Genomic DNA, 18959 nt, shown 5'->3' with positions numbered 1-18959 from the left:
CCATTGGCTAACAGGGATAAGAAGTGCGTGTGCAAAAAGAAATATTGTTAGCAAATTTGATATATTTTGATTGATGAAATTATAGTTTATACAAATTATATTCAAAGCACCATACATTTCTATGCATTTTAGGATTTAACACAAAAATGCTTCTGACTCTGAAGATGGGTACATTCTGACCAAAATGCACTAGTGCTTTAGGTTTAGCTTTTACATGGCATACTTAAAGGAATAGTTGAGTTCTGTTTTCAGATCGCAAATGCCTTCAAAGTGCATGGTTATTGCTCTTATTCTTATCTATGACATTTATAGTGCCCTTTTAGAATTTAAAATTGCTATGAAGGTAATTTTAGACCCCAAAATGTGTGAAATTTAGCCAATACAATCATACCAATTCAGCTCCACTTAAAAAAAACATGCATTTAAAAAGAGCATGTATAGCATGTGTATGTATGTGCACTACCAGTAGTCTATGGGCATTTTCAAGGAACTATTCAAAAGTAATGCTAAGTAATTGATTATGTAGTAAATGCATTCACCTACGGGTAGTTGTATAATTGATGGATTGGCAACTACATCTACCAGAATTAATCAAAATTACAAATTCTTCCTTCATGTTTGAAATATTGAAGAGCGCAGTGCTCGGTGTGTGCTTATTTTATATGCAGAGTTTCAGGCTATCATGACAATCAGGGAGAACTTGGAAAATGAGCTTTCTTTGAACCAGTTCACGCTCAGACAATCAAGCAATGTAGAGGTCAACCATGCCTGTCACTGTTCCTTTGGGCACCCGTACTTCAGTCTCTGTATATGAAGAGCTTAATTCCAAAAGGAGCTAAATCCACTTTTGATGCAAAGAGTTTTAGATATCGGAACATTGTGCACTTAAGTACCCGTCTTTCAACAAAATCATTTATCTAAATTTTGGGAGAAATTATGAAAAAAATGCATCTTCTAATATCACTTTTCCATAGACGCCTGTGCAAAATCTAGTAAACAATTTCTTTTTTCTTTGAAGTTACAAAAATGAATTTAGCTCCTTTTGGAATTAAACTATTTGTATGTTCCTATAACTCACTGGGTTATGTAACAGACTGAGATACAGTGGACATTATTCAAGAACACAGGATTTGTATATTTTCTGACCAGTTCAAGCTGTGTTTTGTATTTTTATATATTTTTTGTATTACTGATTGTAGCTTAATTATTTATCCCACCAAAAATTAATTTGCTGCAAATCTGTAAAGATTTTTGCTATTTCAAACAGTAATACTTATGATTTATGCAATTTCAATTATTATTTTGGGTATTTTGGGTATTTCATGTTTTATTGATCCTTTTTGTTTCATATTAAACATCACATAGTATCAACATAAATTATGATGGATCATATCATGAAATATAAATGACTTGAAATGTACATGTATAACATACATAAAAACAATCAAGGGACTTGTTGTTGATTGCTAGTATTAAAAGATTACAAGCTTACAAGAGACAACCAGAAATAAGCAATGCTCATTAAAAAAACAAATTATACAAAGACCAGGCACCTGGTCAAATCAAGGAAAAAATATAAAACGCAACCTCCCATTCTTACTGACCCTTCATAATGTTCAAAATGCTTGGCAGCATGGATGACTAATTTGTTTTGTTTTTGTTTTGAAATTTCAATTATTTTTAAACAGTATTCTATAACTTTGGAATTATTCAATGGTTTTCATCTTTGATCACAAGTGTTCTTATTTATATGATCCGTATAACAAGTGTGCTTTTTTTAGCTTAGCTAGTCAGTTAATCTTTGCTTTTTAAGATGTGTTTGGGAAATTTGCAATGAGAAAAAAGAAGTAAAGATGATGGTGCACCAAAGTGTGCTCTTGGCAAGATTTCTCAGTTTTAAGGGTGCTGTGCAGGACATGTATTCATTTTGTAATTTAAAAAAAAAAAATTTGTCAGGGAGTTTTTCTTAATACCGTAGAAAGATGAAAAACTTGAAAATGCTGAGGAAGGTTTTCTTATTGGTGCTTTACAGTATTAATTTTCTATAGTTTGTAATCATGATTTGTACTTACGCTCATACAATTCTCAACAAAAAAACTGTCAGGGTGAAAGGTGAAAAAGCATTGAGTCTTTTCACAAAAGAATGCACAGAAAATTCATGTACACTTACTTCGTATTTCATGTTGAAGTCGATAGATTTTTTTTTTTTAAATCTTTGATTGTGTGAATTGAGCAAATTGGTTTGTGCTTGCATGTAAAACCATTAGCTCCCTAGTTCAGAACAAGAGGGGAAAAAAAGAAAAGTGATTTGCATATTATATAATAATAACAATAATAATACATCACATTCATAACGCGCCTAATACTTTGTTTCTAGGCGCAGTACATATTACAGTGGTCATCTGATTCAGGTCTTAACCGCAAACAATATATGCACATTCTCCACTCCCTGGGGAGCATTCCGGCCCGGTCGCCAATTTACAAGCGCAACTTGCTCATCCAAACACATTAACTTTCGCATTCTACCAGGTACCCATTTAGCACCTGGATGGTGAGTGGCAAATGTAGATTTACGTCTTGCCAAAGGACATTAGTGCCGTGGCGGGACTCAAACACCGTACCTTGCGATCAGCAGTTGAGTGATTTATATACTAGACCACAACACCTCTACTGGAGCCATTCAGTCGTTGAGAAAAAAGGGTGGAACCAAAAAAAAGCAGTAACTTGCATATTGCATGTAGGTACCAAGGACTTAATCAGCATTTGTCTGTTGGGTTAGGGGAACTGGTCATATCAATCTCAGAGAAGCCCAAAATGCCTATCACATTTTCAGGTTCATATTTTAATTCCAATGTGCATTTATAAAATTTGTTATAATTGCCCACTTTTTGGGGATTGTGATGTCATTGGTTTAGTGTTGTATTGATAAATTTAAATTTTATACGTCTACATCAACGTGGAGTAGAGGTAACTTTACCATTCTAAAGTGTATTATACAACAATTTAATTCAGAAGGTGCAATTGGATATCCTTTTTGGAACATTTTAAAAGAAAACAAAAAAATTTCACATTGTCAAAATATTATTTTCTTATTTTTTATTTTTTATAGATTCAATGTGAATTTGTATCAACAAAAAAACTTCACTTATCAATGCTTTTATAATAGAGCTGAAAATCAGACAAAACCTCAAATTAAATGATACTGTTAACATCATTTTATGCTCTCAATTCTGTAAATTATTTCAAGAATTTCGCAATGCCATAACATGTTCAAAAGAAGCAATTGTTCTGTTAATAGGTGCCTATTATTTTGTGCAAAAATTGCACATGAGGCAAACGAGCAATCGCGCAGAGAGATGAAGAAAGCAATCCAAGTGTTATACAGATTTTTTTTTTTTTTAGGGAAAGTTGAGTTCTGTTTTCAGACCGAAAATGCCTTCAAAGTGCATGATTATTGCTCTTATTCTCATCTATGACATTTCTAGTGCCCTTTTACAATCTAAAATTGCTATGAAGATAATTTTAGACCCCAAAATGTGTGAAATTTAGCTAATATGATCATACCAATTCAGTTCCACTTTCAAAAAAATATGGTGACAGTTAATTAATTAATTGATTAAAAATAACAATACATGGGCCGACTGGTTGTGCGTAATATAACAAACACAAAAAAGCCAACATCGGCATTGGCTGAAATATGACATAAAAGGCGCCATTTCGTTTTTTCAACGGCTTTTTCAAGTTATCAAATATTTGTGGTGGTACACAAGTATTAGAAATTGTTATATTTGGGCAGGTCCAAGCTATTTGGATTGTGACGTACGGGACATTTAGAGACTTTAAACAAGAAATAACAACAGATGAAATTATTTATATGGCTATCTTTTGGTATGAGTCTGTGGCTATTATGGGCTAGTTCATTTGTGGAAAGTTTTAGTTCTGACCAATTTTTTAATTAATTTTTAATGTAATTAATGTGCTGCGTGACGTACGGGACCACAGCGTCCCGTACGTCACGCAGCACATTAATTACATTAAAAATTAATTTAAAAATTGGTCAGAACTAAAACTTTCCACAAATGAACTAGCCCATAATAGCCACAGACTCATACCAAAAGATAGCCATATAAATAATTTCATCTGTTGTTATTTCTTGTTTAAAGTCTCTAAATGTCCCGTACGTCACAATCCAAATAGCTTGGACCTGCCCATTTACAGATATTTCAGCCGTCTCTCAACCGATTTTGATCAAACAAAGATGATTTTGTCATTTAAATTGTATGTTCTTTCAAATTTGACACTCAGTTTTTCCATTATCTCACAAAAAAAATATTTTGTGTAGCGCCATCTGCAACAGAACTCAGCTATCCCTTTAAATGTTACAAACAGCTACATTTGCTTTTCCTGTAAAGTGAATTCTAATGAAAGTAGCTTTAGAAAAAAGTATTATAATGAAACTACTTCTGAAAATGACAATCACATTATTTATATATTGCAGCTTATTTAAATTATTCAAATCTACTGGATTTTTAACCTGTGTTTAATTGTTACTACATGTATTAGTTATTGTTATTGTTTGCAAATATCAGGGTAGATTACATACTTAAGACTTATAACAATGAACACCAACATACTAAGGCTTTTCGTCTTGCACCCATCAGCGTAAATCCAAAGAATGAACATAAAGCCAGAAATCAGACAAAATATCATTGGAAGCAAAAGTAACACAGAGCATGGACAAATAATTGGGTGTGGGTGTGATTAGGTACCAGAAAGTAGACGTAATGCCAGATGTTTAATGAAAACAGGCCGGCATAACGTCTGTGTTCCACAAGGCCAATCACAACCCGTGAATGTTTTTTTGTGCGCTTTGTTCCTTTAGCTTCCGCTTATGTTGTCTGATTTTGGCTTTCTGTTCATATAATAATATTTACATTCTTGTGATTAACTCCAATGAGTGCTAGATGAAAAGCTTTAGTAAGTCTGTATTCTTGTGATTAACTCCAATGAGTGCTAGATGAAAAGCTTTAGTAAGTCTGGATTCTTGTGATTAACTCCAATGAGTGCTAGATGAAAAGCTTTAGTAAGTCTGTATTCTTGTGATTAACTCCAATGAGTGCTTGATGAAAAGCTTTAGTAAGTCTGTATTCTTGTGATTAACTCCAATGAGTGCTAGATGAAAAGCTTTAGTAAGTCTGTATTCATTGTGATTAACTCCAATGAGTGCTAGATGAAAAGCTTTAGTAAGTCTGGATTCATTGCTAATCTTCACAAAATAATTATACCAATCATTTTTATATGTGCCATAACATCTGTGATTGTTTGTATCATTCGGTGCAAATGTGTTCATGAACTGATGTTAAAAGTAATGTTAAAAGTGTACCAATCACCTTTATACAAAAACAAATAGCTAGAATGTGTGAAATCAACCAAAAAAGCGACAACCTGGAATAATATGGCTTACGGATCATGAAGAAAATAAAGATTTAACCTAACACCCCACCCCCAACCCAAATCAGACTTTGCCTCTGTGTGGGTCTTAAGTCAGGTTGTCTATTTAAAGCTCATATTTGCCTTAATTATTGCACAATGAAGCCTTTCACAAACATAACAAACTATTTTGTTGTTGATTGGTACGCTTTGAAGTTTGTATGAGTCATGCAGCTGTTCACATTCATTCATTTAGATATTATTCATCAAAACAGTACTTAAGTACTGTTTGTTGTACTTTGTAGCAGCACATTACGATAGATTAGATATCACCCTTTATAATGTTCCATACAAATATAATTGTTCAGTTATGTGTATAACTGTATTGATTAAATACTATTTCATATTAAAAATGTTGCACCAAGTCAGCTGTTGAAAATTCCTTCCACAGACACAGTTATTCATCAAAATTTAATACAAGCAATTTGGCTTGTAGATAAGGATGTTAATTTTTGATAGCACATATCTATTTAGATCTATCATAATGTTTGTTCTGCACCATTTATCCGGATAGCACATGGATGTTCTTACGGGTTTTTCACAGAGACTAAGATTGACTTTAAGTTGGACTTAACTATGGCAGGCTGTTCATGCCACTAGTTCCTCTAACCATTCCTGACATTGGTTTCTCAAGGGACGTACAAATCGTGGTCACAAATCTACATAATTTACCTTTTTCGATAGTTCATCATTGAAGGAAAAAATATTATCTCAAGATCATAATTGAGAGAACATTGGTGAGAGCAGCCAGTAGCATGAACGGCCTGCCATAGTTAAGTCCCAACTTAAAGTCAATCTTAGTCTTGTGAAACACTCCCCTTGTTAAGTACTTGCAAGTGTTAATGAGGGATTATATTAGGGTGATTCTTTGCAATGTGTCTAGTTGTACGACATGATTTATATTTTTTTAATGTCATCCAAAAATGAAAATATCTTGATGCGACCATTGATATAACAGTTCCTTCTGGCATCACAAGCATGAATTTATTGAATGGTCACGTTTATATTTATCCCATTTTGACAATTTTTGGATCAGATAAATGGAAAACAGATATATTGTGTGTGTGTGTTTATGTGGCACATTGTACGGAATCACTCAGTAGGTTTTAAACACATCCGAAATGTGACAGATTTGATATCTGTACTTTACACCCCTTCCTAGGATGCTGTTACGGACTTCATACATATTCATGTACATATGTATTTTAATTATGGGCATAAGCAGAAGACTCGCTTGTGAAGATCTGATTTTTTGATTAAAACCTACGACCGTGTTTGTCACAGGTATTTTATTGTTTTGTTTTGTATTGATTTTGTTTCTAATGTATTGTGAAGTACAGGAATGTGTGGTTGAGTTATCTATTAATATTGTCACCTTGTGACAGATGCGTACTGCTACGTTTGAGGAATATATCTGAAGCATAGGCACCAAAACTGTCAGAGGTACATACTTTTTTATGACATGGGACTTATAAGCCAATTCAGAAATACTATCTGCGCATGGGCAGATAAAGGTAATTTGTACGAAGCTGTAAAACACATTGGCCCGAATTCACAAAGCAAGGGTTGAGCTCAGACCAAGGTTTGACCTCAAACCTCCTTTTGTTTCGCCAAACCTCCTTTTGTTATTTACAAACCTGGTTTGTAAATAACAAAGGGAGGTTTGGCGAAACAAAAGGAGGTTTGAGCTCAAACCTTGGTCTGAGCTCAAACCTTGCTTTGTGAATTCGGGCCATTAAGGCAACTGCTAGATATGTGTTTATGAAAGTTATATAATCATTATTCATTCATGCATTGGTTGTAAATTCAATGATACACAGGTGGAGGTATTCTTTTCTAGAGGGCAAACAGGGTATTCGTGAAGCACCTCCTTCACTTTGGCAGCGATTATTCTAAGACGCACAAAGTGGGACGTCTCCATCGTGTAAACTATCTGAGTTATATATTTGGGAGTTATTTGTGCAAGTGATATCTGTGAATTGGGTTATTCAAACTGATATACCTGTATGATGAACTTGATCCATGCCCCGGCCCCCCCACTCAGTGTTATTTAGGGTACGCATATGCGTGTTCCAACCGACCCCCCCTTTTCAGCAAAAGTCCGGTGTGTAAAGTCAATACGGCTCGACCTTTTTCTTTTGTATACGAGCCTTTTTCAGCATCCCCCCTTTTCAGCAAAAGTCCGGTGTGTAAAGTCAATACGGCTCGACCTTTTTCTTTTGTTACGAAAAGGACATTTTGGCAACACGCATGCGGTCATTTTGAAACCTGAGTGGGGGGGGGGGGGGGGGGGGGGGGGGGGCCGGGATCCATGCTTGATCTCGTAGGTTCGCGGGTATTGTAGAAAAACAGCTTTCAGGCTTCTACCTGACATTACCTGTTTGGGATAGTCGCAAATATCAGCCTTGCTTCATTAGTTTAGGGTTTCTTTTCAGGTTTTCTCCAACTTAAAGGCAGAAAGTCCCTTTTGCAGACTAATTGTGCAAACTCCATGAAATTTGGCGAGTGTTTGCATATATCCTTCAGCTATCGTGTATAACATTTAAGAGTCATATAGGTTAATTCTAAATCCTCTTTGTAAGAAATTAAAATCTAGCGTCGTTTCCATTCGTTCCACACTTTTTTAGAAATTAGACTAAATGAGCAATAGCCCAACTAGGAAGTAGACTTATTGGAGATTAGACTAAATGGAACTTAGACCAAATGGCTATTAGCCTCAATGGCAAGATCAGATGATAATTAGAAAAAAACGATTATTAGACCGTGTGGACAGTAGACCATATGGGAATAGATCAATCGGGTAGCTAGTACACGAACTGCTTGAAGACCAAACGGGAATAAACTACATCAGTGACTTTTGTGATTTCGGGCAAACATTGTGATTGTAAATTTATTTGAAAAACGAACAAACACAGAAACCAACAAATAATAAATGTTTTCGAAATTAACAGCACTTGTATACATTGATTTAAATCTGTGGCGTGTGGACCGTCTTTATGAATTGATCCCCCCCCCCCCACCCACGATCTTGACAAAAAATATAACAAACATGTACTTCATCATGAAAATTATAGTATTAAAGATTTTCATTCTATATGAACTACCTGCCAACCCAACAAATATATCTCGCCATTCTAAATCTTTAATTTCATCGAACTCAGTTGTACTAAAGCTTGCCACATCCTTTGAACGCTCCCGCAATGCAAAAATGAATGTTTGTATGTTTCTATTTATTGTTTACAAAACGAACATAACTTATCACCAACAAAAACTATATGAAGATGCTCATTAGTAATGGCTCCATGCAATAATCTAAATTGAAATTCTCGTTGTTTTCTAATGAGGATAGTATAGGATTTCCCGGCCAATTCGCGAATTTGTCATTCAAATTAATTTGTCTTGCGTTCAAATTCGACGGTTTTAATGCAGTCAGTTATATCTCGGGTTTATATTCCCTTTTCTAGTTTTCAAATCTATGGAATTTTCGTTAGAATCTACGTATGTTTCATTCAAATTAATGAACAATGTGCTTCTTTCGCTATTTGGTCATTCGATTTGGCGCAACACGATTTTCTGACAACGCGAAGGGTACTTCAAAGCATTCTAATTCATTTGTAGCATTCAAATTAGCACTTTGTGCACTTAAATTGATGGCCAATATACATTTCTCGTTTATTACACACTTTTTATAGCTCATTCTTTTTCTTTCAAGATTGTTTTTTCATGTGTATTTCATCATATTTCATTTTCTTGCATTCATACACTTATACTTATTAGATTTATCTGATATGCATCAGCATTTAAGTTTGATTGTTAAGAAGAAAAAAAACGACTTGCATCTACGGACCTGATGGTCTCAGTATATTTGTGAATGTTCATGTAAGGAAGTTGTTTGTCTTATGTTTCATCATAAATTTATCATAATTTCATCATAATTTAATTATGGAAGAAGGGTACAATATTGTGACTGGGGTAGGGACTAGAGTCAACAATTTGAACATGATTCATTATTGAGCCATGTCTTTAGCCATCGATCTGCTGGCGGGCAAGTAAACTATGAAACTCTTAAAGAAAAACAGAGGGGTGTGCTGGGTATAAGAGACGATGTCAATTACTTTTGTAAAATTCCGAGTCTGTAGTAAAAAGGGGCGATTGAGGGTACTCCCCACCTTTCCCGGGTATATGAACATGTCCGTGCAGAAATGCCATATCCCTTGATTTCGCCCCTTCTTTACTTTATGTCTGACTACACCCATCTGCATTGTCCTGAAAATGAATAAATGGAATAACAGCTTAGACCCCAATGTCAAATCATGCATTTTAACTGCATTATTTAAAAACTGTAAAAGTTTGTTGCAGTTCTTCCCCCTAACATTCCTAACTTTGAATAAAAATATTACGAATACGAATGACAGGTGTTAATTTGAATGATAAAAATTACGCTTCGACAAGTGAATATTAATTCGAATGCTAGTTGAGCAGTTTCTAAATTGAATGACAGATCTATGAAACCCTTCGACCAAAATCCTAAATTAAATACAAAAACTGGAAAATTGAATGATAATTGGCATGGCAAAGCCGATCTGCGCTAACTTAAATGCAAAGTAAATGAATTCGAATGACAAACACGCGAATTTGGCCGGGAAATCCTATATATAACAATGGTGTAACAATTATTTCTTTTAATTCATTATCTAAAAAATATAATTAATTTGCCCATCCCTTACTTGCAAACCATACTTTCCCTGTAGAACTTTTCTAAAATAATCATTTATTGTTCTTGAGCCCACATCCAAAAACTGTATCTTCCACCTAAAATATAAGAATAAGTATAGGATTTTCCGGCCAAATTCGCGAGTTTGTCATTTAAATTAATTTGTCTTGCGTTCAAATTCGACAGTTTCAGTGCTGTCAGATATATCTAGGGTTTATATGCCTTTTTCTAGTTTTCAAATCTATGAAGTTTTTGTTAGAATCTATGTATGTTTCATTCAAATTAATGAATAGTGTGCTTCTTTCGCTATTTGGTCATTCGATTTGGCGCAACATGATTTCTGGCATCGCGAAGGTGTACATTTGGCATTCGAATTCATTTGTAGCATTCAAATTAGCACTTTGTGCACTTAAATTGATGGACAATATACATTTCTCGTTTATTACCCACTTTTTATAGCTCATTATCTTTCTTTCAAGATTGTTTTTTGCATGTGTATTTCATCACATTCTATTTTCTTGCATTTATACACTTCATATACTTTTAGATTTATCTGATATTCATCACTCTTTAAGTTTGATTGTTAAGAAGAAAAAAAGACCTACATCTACGGACTTGATGGTCTCACTTTTTTTTGTAAATGTTCATGTAAGGAAGTTGTAAGTCTTGTGTTTCATCATAAATGTATCACAATTTCATTATGGAGGAAGGGTACAATATTGTGACTGGGATAGGTATTTTTGTATCCCCACTTTTCCGGGGTATATGAACATGTCCGTGCAGAAATGCCATATCCCTTGATGTCGCCCCTTCTTTACCAAATGTCTGACTACATCCATATGCATTGTCCTCAAAATAAATAAATGGAATAACAGAAAAGACCCTAATTGCATATCAAGCATTTAATTGCATTTTTTTTTAAACTGTAAACGTGTGTTGCATTTCTTCCCCCTAACATTCCAAACTTGAATAAACATAATTCGAATACGAATGACAGGTGTTAATTTGAATGATAAAAAAGACGCCTCGACAAGTGACAATTAATTTGAATGCTAGTTGAGCAGTTTCTAAATTAAATGACAGATCTATGAAACCCTTCGACCAAAAATTTAAATTGAATACCAAAACGGGAAAATTGAGTGATAATTGGCATGGCAAAGCCGATCTGCGCTAACTTCAATGCAAAGTAAATGAGTTCGAATGACAAACTCGCGAATTTCGCCGGGTAATCCTATATTTTTAAAACTTATAACATTAACCTCGAGGAATTATATTAACCCTGAATCATCTTTTCATAACCTGTTTATCGCATCATAAGTATCAATATTCATAAGCAAAATGTTACCTTTCCTACCGAGGCTTTGCTTATATTGGTCGGTGACTACATGTGTGTGTGCGCGCGCGCTTGTGTGAGTGTTGTGTGTGTGTGATTGTGTGTGTGTGTGTGTATGTGTGTGTGTGAGTGTGTGTGTGTGTGCATGTGTGTGTTGGGCGCGTGTGTGAACATAGTCTTGAACTATATCGCCAGTTCTTTCGTGTTCCTTATCTTCCTGTTTACTAACCACACAGAGGCGGCCCTCCCGGGGGCGGGGGCAAAAGGGCACAGTGCTCCACCACTTTTTCAAGCACCCAAAAAGTGCCCCTTTTTACATAGGAAAAGTGCCCCATTTATTTGGACACATGCCCTTTTCCTTCGACAACTTCCCATTTTCCTTTGCAATATGTGTCCATTTTCTCATTCTCATAAGTGCCCTTTTTAATTTCTAGTAAGTGCCCCCTTTCAGGTACGAGAAGTGTCTTTTTCCACTTTTGATAAGTGCCCTCTTCACCTCTGATAATTGCCCTATTCAAATCTGACAAGTGCCCCTTTCCTATTTAAGAAGTGCCCCTTCCCCTTTTAATAACTACACAGCGCACCTTATATTTTCACATGTGCCCCTTTTCCCTTCTCATAAGTGCCCCTTCTCTAGTAAAAGACCCTTTTAAGGTACGAGAAGTTAATCCTTTTCATTTCAGATATGTGCCCCCTTTACCTCTGATAAATGCCGCCTTAAAATCTTATACACCTTTTCCTTTATTATAAGTGCCCCTTTTCATTCACATAAGTGTCCCTTTTCATATCTGGTCATTGCCATTTTTAAGGTGTGAGGAGTGCCTCTTTTCACCACAATCAATGATACGTGCCCCTTTTCCTTTCTAATAAGAGACATATCCCCTTTTCATAAATGCCCCTTTTTACCTCTTTAAAAATGCCCCTATAAATATCTGATGGGAGCCCTTTTCCGTCGACAAATGACCATTTCGTATTATCATAACTGACCTTTTTCATCCCTAGTGAGTGCCTCTTTTTGAGGATGTAAGAAGTGCCCCATTTTCGCCTCTGATAATTACTCTTTGTACTTTGACACATGCTCCTTTTCTTTTCTGATTAGTGTCCCTTTTTCCTCTCATCATTAAACGCGCCCCTAATTTCAAGTGACTAAGAGCAATTTCCTCCAAAGCTCGCTCGCTACGCTCGCACGCATCAATAGATGATATAAATAAGTTACTTGTCAAAGGTCTTTTCAGTCTCCCGTTATGAGAATGTGCTTATAACCCCATTAGAATTGGGGTTTTTCCTCTTTATCAGATGTAAGTTTTAGCACTGCGACCTCACAAATCTTAAAAATGTCCTCGCTCTCTCGCAATTTTTTTTTTCTTGTTTGGTGTATAAAGTTAAACAAATATTGAAATCTTCTCTGATAATGTAATCACAATGTGAGGGTATTACCAATGCCTAACAAATAGTGTATTTTAGCTTTGAGATTTCCCTTTGTAGGTGCCCTTTTTTCTTGGTGCCCCCCACTTTGGAAGTCGCTCGGCCGCCCCTGTGCCATCTGTATATTCTGATCCTATCTGTACACTGTATCTTTGCTTCAATTGACACATTTATATTTTGTTTGACATCAATTTTGCAACTTTCTTTTGTTTTAATGTAGGTAATTTATTGTAAATGTATTGTAATAGAATAGTAATGATAATATAAATTATTTTCTTCATCTTGCACTCGCTTTTCTTCATTGCCAGAAAACTTGTTACATTATAAATTGACTTATATGATGTATATGTTCCCAAACAGAATATTGATTGTTACATTACATTGTAAAGTGATTATATGTTTATAAACAGAATATTGATTTACATCAATGAAGTTTAATAAATACAATACAATACATGAATATTACAGAGTGAAACATGTGTATTGCTCAAACAACCAAAACAGTGTTTCTATAACAAATGAATTCAGAATTCTTTATTTTGACATAACTATTCTGATCCTACCTGTACACTGTATCTTGGCTTCAATTGACATGTTTATATTTTGTTTGACATGTTTTTTACAACACTCTGTTGTTATGTAGATGTATGTTAAAAAAGAAGTCATCAATATAACTGAGTAAAAATGGTTTATTGCTTAAATAATCAATACCATGTACCTATAACAGACATAAAAAGTCCTTTTTGTCTCGCCTGCATGGCAAAAGTGAGACATAGGCGCCGCTTTTCCGGTGATGGCGGCACCGACAGCGTCAATATCAAAAACGTTACCTAAAGGTAAAGGTAAAGCTACAGTCCCATATACGTCCCGGACCGTCCCGGACCATCCCGGACCCCATCCGGGACCCCATCCGGGGTGATCCGGGATTCGGTCCGTGTTGACACCGTGTTGGCACCGGGGTGGTCCTGGATGGTCCTGGATGGTCCTGGATGGTCCTGGGCGGTCCGGGAGTCGACCCCGGATGTTTTTGACGGTCAAAAACTGCCGGGGTGGTCCGGGACGGTCCGGGACAATAGTTTGATCCGGGGTGATCCGTGTAGCCACCGTGCTGGGTCCGGGGTCATCCGTAGTGGCGCCGGGGCGGTCCGTGTTGATCCGTGGCAGTCCGGGAGTGAGTTATTGACCCCGGATCACCCCGGCGCCCCTACGGATGATCCCGGACCCAGCACGGTGGCGACACGGATCACCCTGGACCAGCACCGGGGCGTTCCGGGATGATCCGTGTTGGCACCGGGATGGTCCGGTGTCATCCGTGTTGGCACCGTGTTGGCACCGGGGTGGTCCGGGACGGTCCGTGGCGGCTCGGTGCTGGGTCTGGAATGATCTGTACTGCTGCCGGGGCTATGCCCGGACGGTCCGGGGCGGTCCGTAGTGGTACCGTGTTGGGTCCGGGGAGACGGTCGGCGGTTGCGATTTTTTGAACAAAACATCCCGGACCATCCCGGATCACCCCAGACCATGGTCCGGGATGGTCCGGAGTGGTCCGTGCTCGTCCGTGCTGGTCCGGCTTTATATGAGACTGGGGCTTTAAGACCAGTTTTGGAAACGCCCCCCTCTTAAAATATTAAATGGAAGCTCTTATTACCAATCATGTGAAAGAATATGTTTTGACTAATACGTGATGATTTATTTATTTTATTTATTTATTTATTTATTTATTCGGTTTAAAAACATCAACACGTAAAGTTCAGGAACTCATAATGGTTGATTTACTATGAAATTGAATCGTGTAAACAAAATTGAACCACACATGAAAATATGGTTACAGTACAATATACAACGGCTGGCTACATGTAGCTAGACCAAGGTGAGATATGACGAGGAAATCGAAAAGAAGAGAAATGACGAAAGAGAGAGACAGAGAGAGAGAGAGAGAAGAAGTAGAAGTGGTGAGAGAGAAAGAGAGGGACAGAAAATTGTAGGGTAGAAAGACAAAGAGAGAGGGGAGACGGTAGGGGTGATACGGAGGGGAAGTGAGGGAGAAAGAAGGTAGAGAGAGGAAGTGAGGAAGAGAGAGGAAGGTAGAAAGAGAGAGAAGAGAGACAGGGAGAGAGTGAGGTATAAAGAGAGAAAGGGGGTGGGGAGAGGGAAAGAGAGAGCGAGAGAGAGGAGAGAGGAGAGAGATAAGAGAGAGAAAATAGAGGGGAGAGACGGGGGATAGAAGAGAGAGAGAGAGTGGGAGGAGAGAGAAAGAGAGACATGGAGAGAGAGAGAGAGAGGTGGGGAGAGATCTTTAAAAGGCAAAATAAGAAACAAGGTAGAAAAGCGTAGCATTAAAACATAAATACATTTCTTATACACATTTACACATAACAGGAGAAGGCGCTCCGAAACGTTCAGAGTCCTAAGACAACTGTTACAATGGATTGGCCTGCAACGCATCGTCGCGTCCGCTTCGAAGGCCACTTTTCAAGCATTTTCAAGAAATTCAGAGTAGCTAGAATGTACAGGCAATTTGGCAGTAAATAGCAAAATATAATGAATACCGTTCCCGACAATGTTGTGCACAACATGTAAAGCTAATTGTTAAAGAGTTGACACCTCTATTAATTAATGGAAAAACCCGCATTTCTTCAATATTCTGGATCAGAAAAATACAGCTATAAGGCACCTTGTACATGTATCAGGTCTAAAGATTCACAACATGTGAAGTTAATTTTTAAGAAGTTGACACCTCTATTTAATGGAAAAACTCACATTTTTCCAATACCATGAATCAGAAAATATAGCTATTAAAAAGAATTGCACCTTGTATCCGGTCTAAGGAGTCACAAAATGTAAAGCTAATTGTTCAGGAAAAGTTGACACCTCTATTAATGGGAAAACCCGCATTTCTTCAATATTATGAATCATGTATCAGAAAATACAGCTTTAATGAAGTATGGCACGTTGTTTCAGATCTAAAGAGTACATAAAATACAATTCAATTTGTGGAGTTTACATTAGGTTATTGAGAGTCTTAATGAGTTGGGGTAGAGGAGACTTTTCCTAGCATTGGGTCCGACACATCGGTTCTAGAAACCCATCCTTCTATCTTACGGAACGATAATTAGGTAGGGTGCTTCGGAGAGGTGGGAGCATTGAACTGTGCCTAGAGCTGGTGATGGACTAAGCAAACTTCTCAAATAATTGTTTTCGACGTTGCTCAAGTGATATGATGTTGAGAACCTCGAGAGCATTTGCGTAGTCTGTGTAATTGTGGTAGCCAATGACAATTCTACACGCAAGAATTGATATATTTGGTAAATTAGTATATCTATTTGGACCTGATAGATATCGCGCACGTGTCTCGTGGTCCCATATACATCTTTTCGTGTAGAGTGCCTGTAGCTTTACCAAGACTGGGCCAAATTTCTTATCATTTAGATGCTTCCAGAACTTTGCATTACACACCAATACTTATATGCTAGATGATCAACCTTTTCTGATCGATTCCACAACGTTTCTTTCACAATGCAATCTCATGAGTAGAATTTCAGTTTACTAAAGTAAAGGTCAAAGTTAATTTCAGGTCAACAAATTTAGACTATTTTGTGACATAAACCTGAGTCATTACGGTTTTTGGGCTAAACGTTTAACCGTTAAATGTATACGGGCGGTTTCGTTTAACCGTTTTGAAAATACACATATTTTTACATATATGTAAATTCTCAAGCATTCAGTCATTTCGATGAAGACACATTGTTTTTAGATCTCCATAGGGGCAACTAAGTCTTGCCGATTATTATTGTTTTTAGATCTCCGTACGGGCAACCAAGTCTTGCCGATTATTATTGTTTTTAGATCTCCGTACGGGCAACCAAGTCTTGCCGATAATTATTGTTTTTAGATCTCCGTCGGGGCAATAAAGTCTTGCCGATAATTATCGTTTTTAGATCCCCGTCAGGGCAACAAAGTCTTGCCGATAATTATTTTTTTTAGATCTCCTTAGGGGCAACAAAGTCTTGCCGACAATGTGCCATCAACAATAATCAACATCAAAACTTAACCGAAGATTAAGATTTGAATTTTTGTCATAATTTTGAAAGTAAACATTCCTATTCCATGAAATTTAAACATAAGGATTATCAAGTATCACCAACCATGTGCTTAGTCTTTTAGTTGACAAAGTCAAGGGCGAATGTAATTTTTGGTCTGCAAGCTGAGACTTGGTTGTGGCATCAACTTAAATCTTTTAAATTTTTAGCATAATTTCAAAAGTATTTGTTCAAATTCCATAAAAATTGTACTCAAGGGTTATCAAGTATCACACATCACGTGACACAAAGTCCTGGTCACATAGTCAAGGCCAGAGGTCATTTCAGGTCAATAGACTTGGATTATGTTTTCACAACTCAATATGAGAATAACTAGATTAATTTTTGTTATTTTTTCATATATATTATTAAAGTTATCAATCTTGGTACAAATAATAGTAGGCCTGCTTGAACCAACCGGCCTATAAATAATGTCCCAACCTCAATTTTTCATCATATCAAATTGCGTGATGCAGGCGAGACCACAGAGAGCGTTTCCCTTGTTTTTGTATAGGCCTGCATTATAACATGCCATCCCAAATATTATGATCTTTTCATCTCTACACTTTAGCATATCTTACCTTTAGTTAACATGCTTATATTTTATACATTGTGAGTTGCATTTCTATTAAAAAAGACATATTCTTACATACATGTATCAATATTGTTATTTATTCGAATGAAATAGAATATTGTATTATAATCGGTGAAGAATAAGATACCATAAGATATACATATACAGTGTACTGTCTAAGATTGTTATAATTTATTTAAATGCATAACTCTTTAACCCACCTGGGGAAAAAATATTTTAAAAACCTTTTTTAAAAACCCATGGAAGCCATACAAATCCTATCTTTTCATCGCAACATCTAAAACCTTTTCTATCTTTCGTTCTTTCGTATTATTTACAATTTCTCTCTCTATCTATCTTATTATCTCTCTTTCTCTGATTTCCCACTTTCTCAATCATTCGTTTTCCCACTGTCTTTGTCTCCCTCTCATTTCCCCCCCCCCTCTCTCTCTCATTAATTTCCCTCTGTCTGTCTGTCTCTCTCTCTCTCTCTCCCATTCCTTTTCCCCACTGTCCGTCTCTCTCTCTCTCTCTCTCTCATTTTCCCCTCTGTTTCTCTCATTCATTTTTCCAAATGTCTGTCTCTCATTTCCCAATTGTCTGTCTATCTCTCATTTTCCTCACTGTCTGTCTCGCTCATTTTGCCCAGTGTTTCTCTCTGTCCCCTATCTCTCTCTCTCTCTCTCTCTCTCTCTCATTTACCCTCCCCCCTCATAGTCCCTCTCTTTCTCTCATTCTCGCTTCTTTTCGACACCCCGCCTTACTTATAATGATTGAGCAACATTTAATGGAAGAAGTACGAACAACTGCAGTCTAATGTACATTGTAAGGTACATGTACAATGTACTTACATATTTATTTCTGACCCAGTACAAGTAATGATAACATTTCTATATCACAAAAATTGCCTCTTGACTGCTTACTGAGTACAAACTATAGTTAGATTTGGATTTCACTATGGTTATCGAAGTTCTTCCTCCAGTTCAACCCAAGATGCTTAACTTAATTGAACCTCATATCTATATTGAAGAAGAAGTCTGCTATGAATCAATAAAATATTTTAAATATATTTCATCAATTTATTACTTGGCTTCAAGTATGTATTGACATTATATCTGTGTTTTTTAAAGACGCTACACTATGACAAATAACATCAAATAATACAACACTGAACTAAAAGTATCAAGATTAATCTAAAATCACTAAAAATCACAATAAGTGGCAAACATTCTACTTTCTGGGTGAAATCTGTGGATCGTTTTTACGGCCACGAAAAGGCGCTATAACAAATCATATTCTACAGATTCCATGCAAAAGTTACCATGACTGTCCTCTTAAAGGCTAAGT

The sequence above is a fragment of the Strongylocentrotus purpuratus genome, unplaced genomic scaffold, assembly GCF_000002235.5.
Source record: "Strongylocentrotus purpuratus isolate Spur 01 unplaced genomic scaffold, Spur_5.0 spur5_contig_864, whole genome shotgun sequence".
Lineage (NCBI taxonomy): Eukaryota > Metazoa > Echinodermata > Echinoidea > Camarodonta > Strongylocentrotidae > Strongylocentrotus > Strongylocentrotus purpuratus.
The sequence above is the reverse complement of the archived record's forward strand: the minus strand, read 5'-3'. Positions refer to the sequence as shown.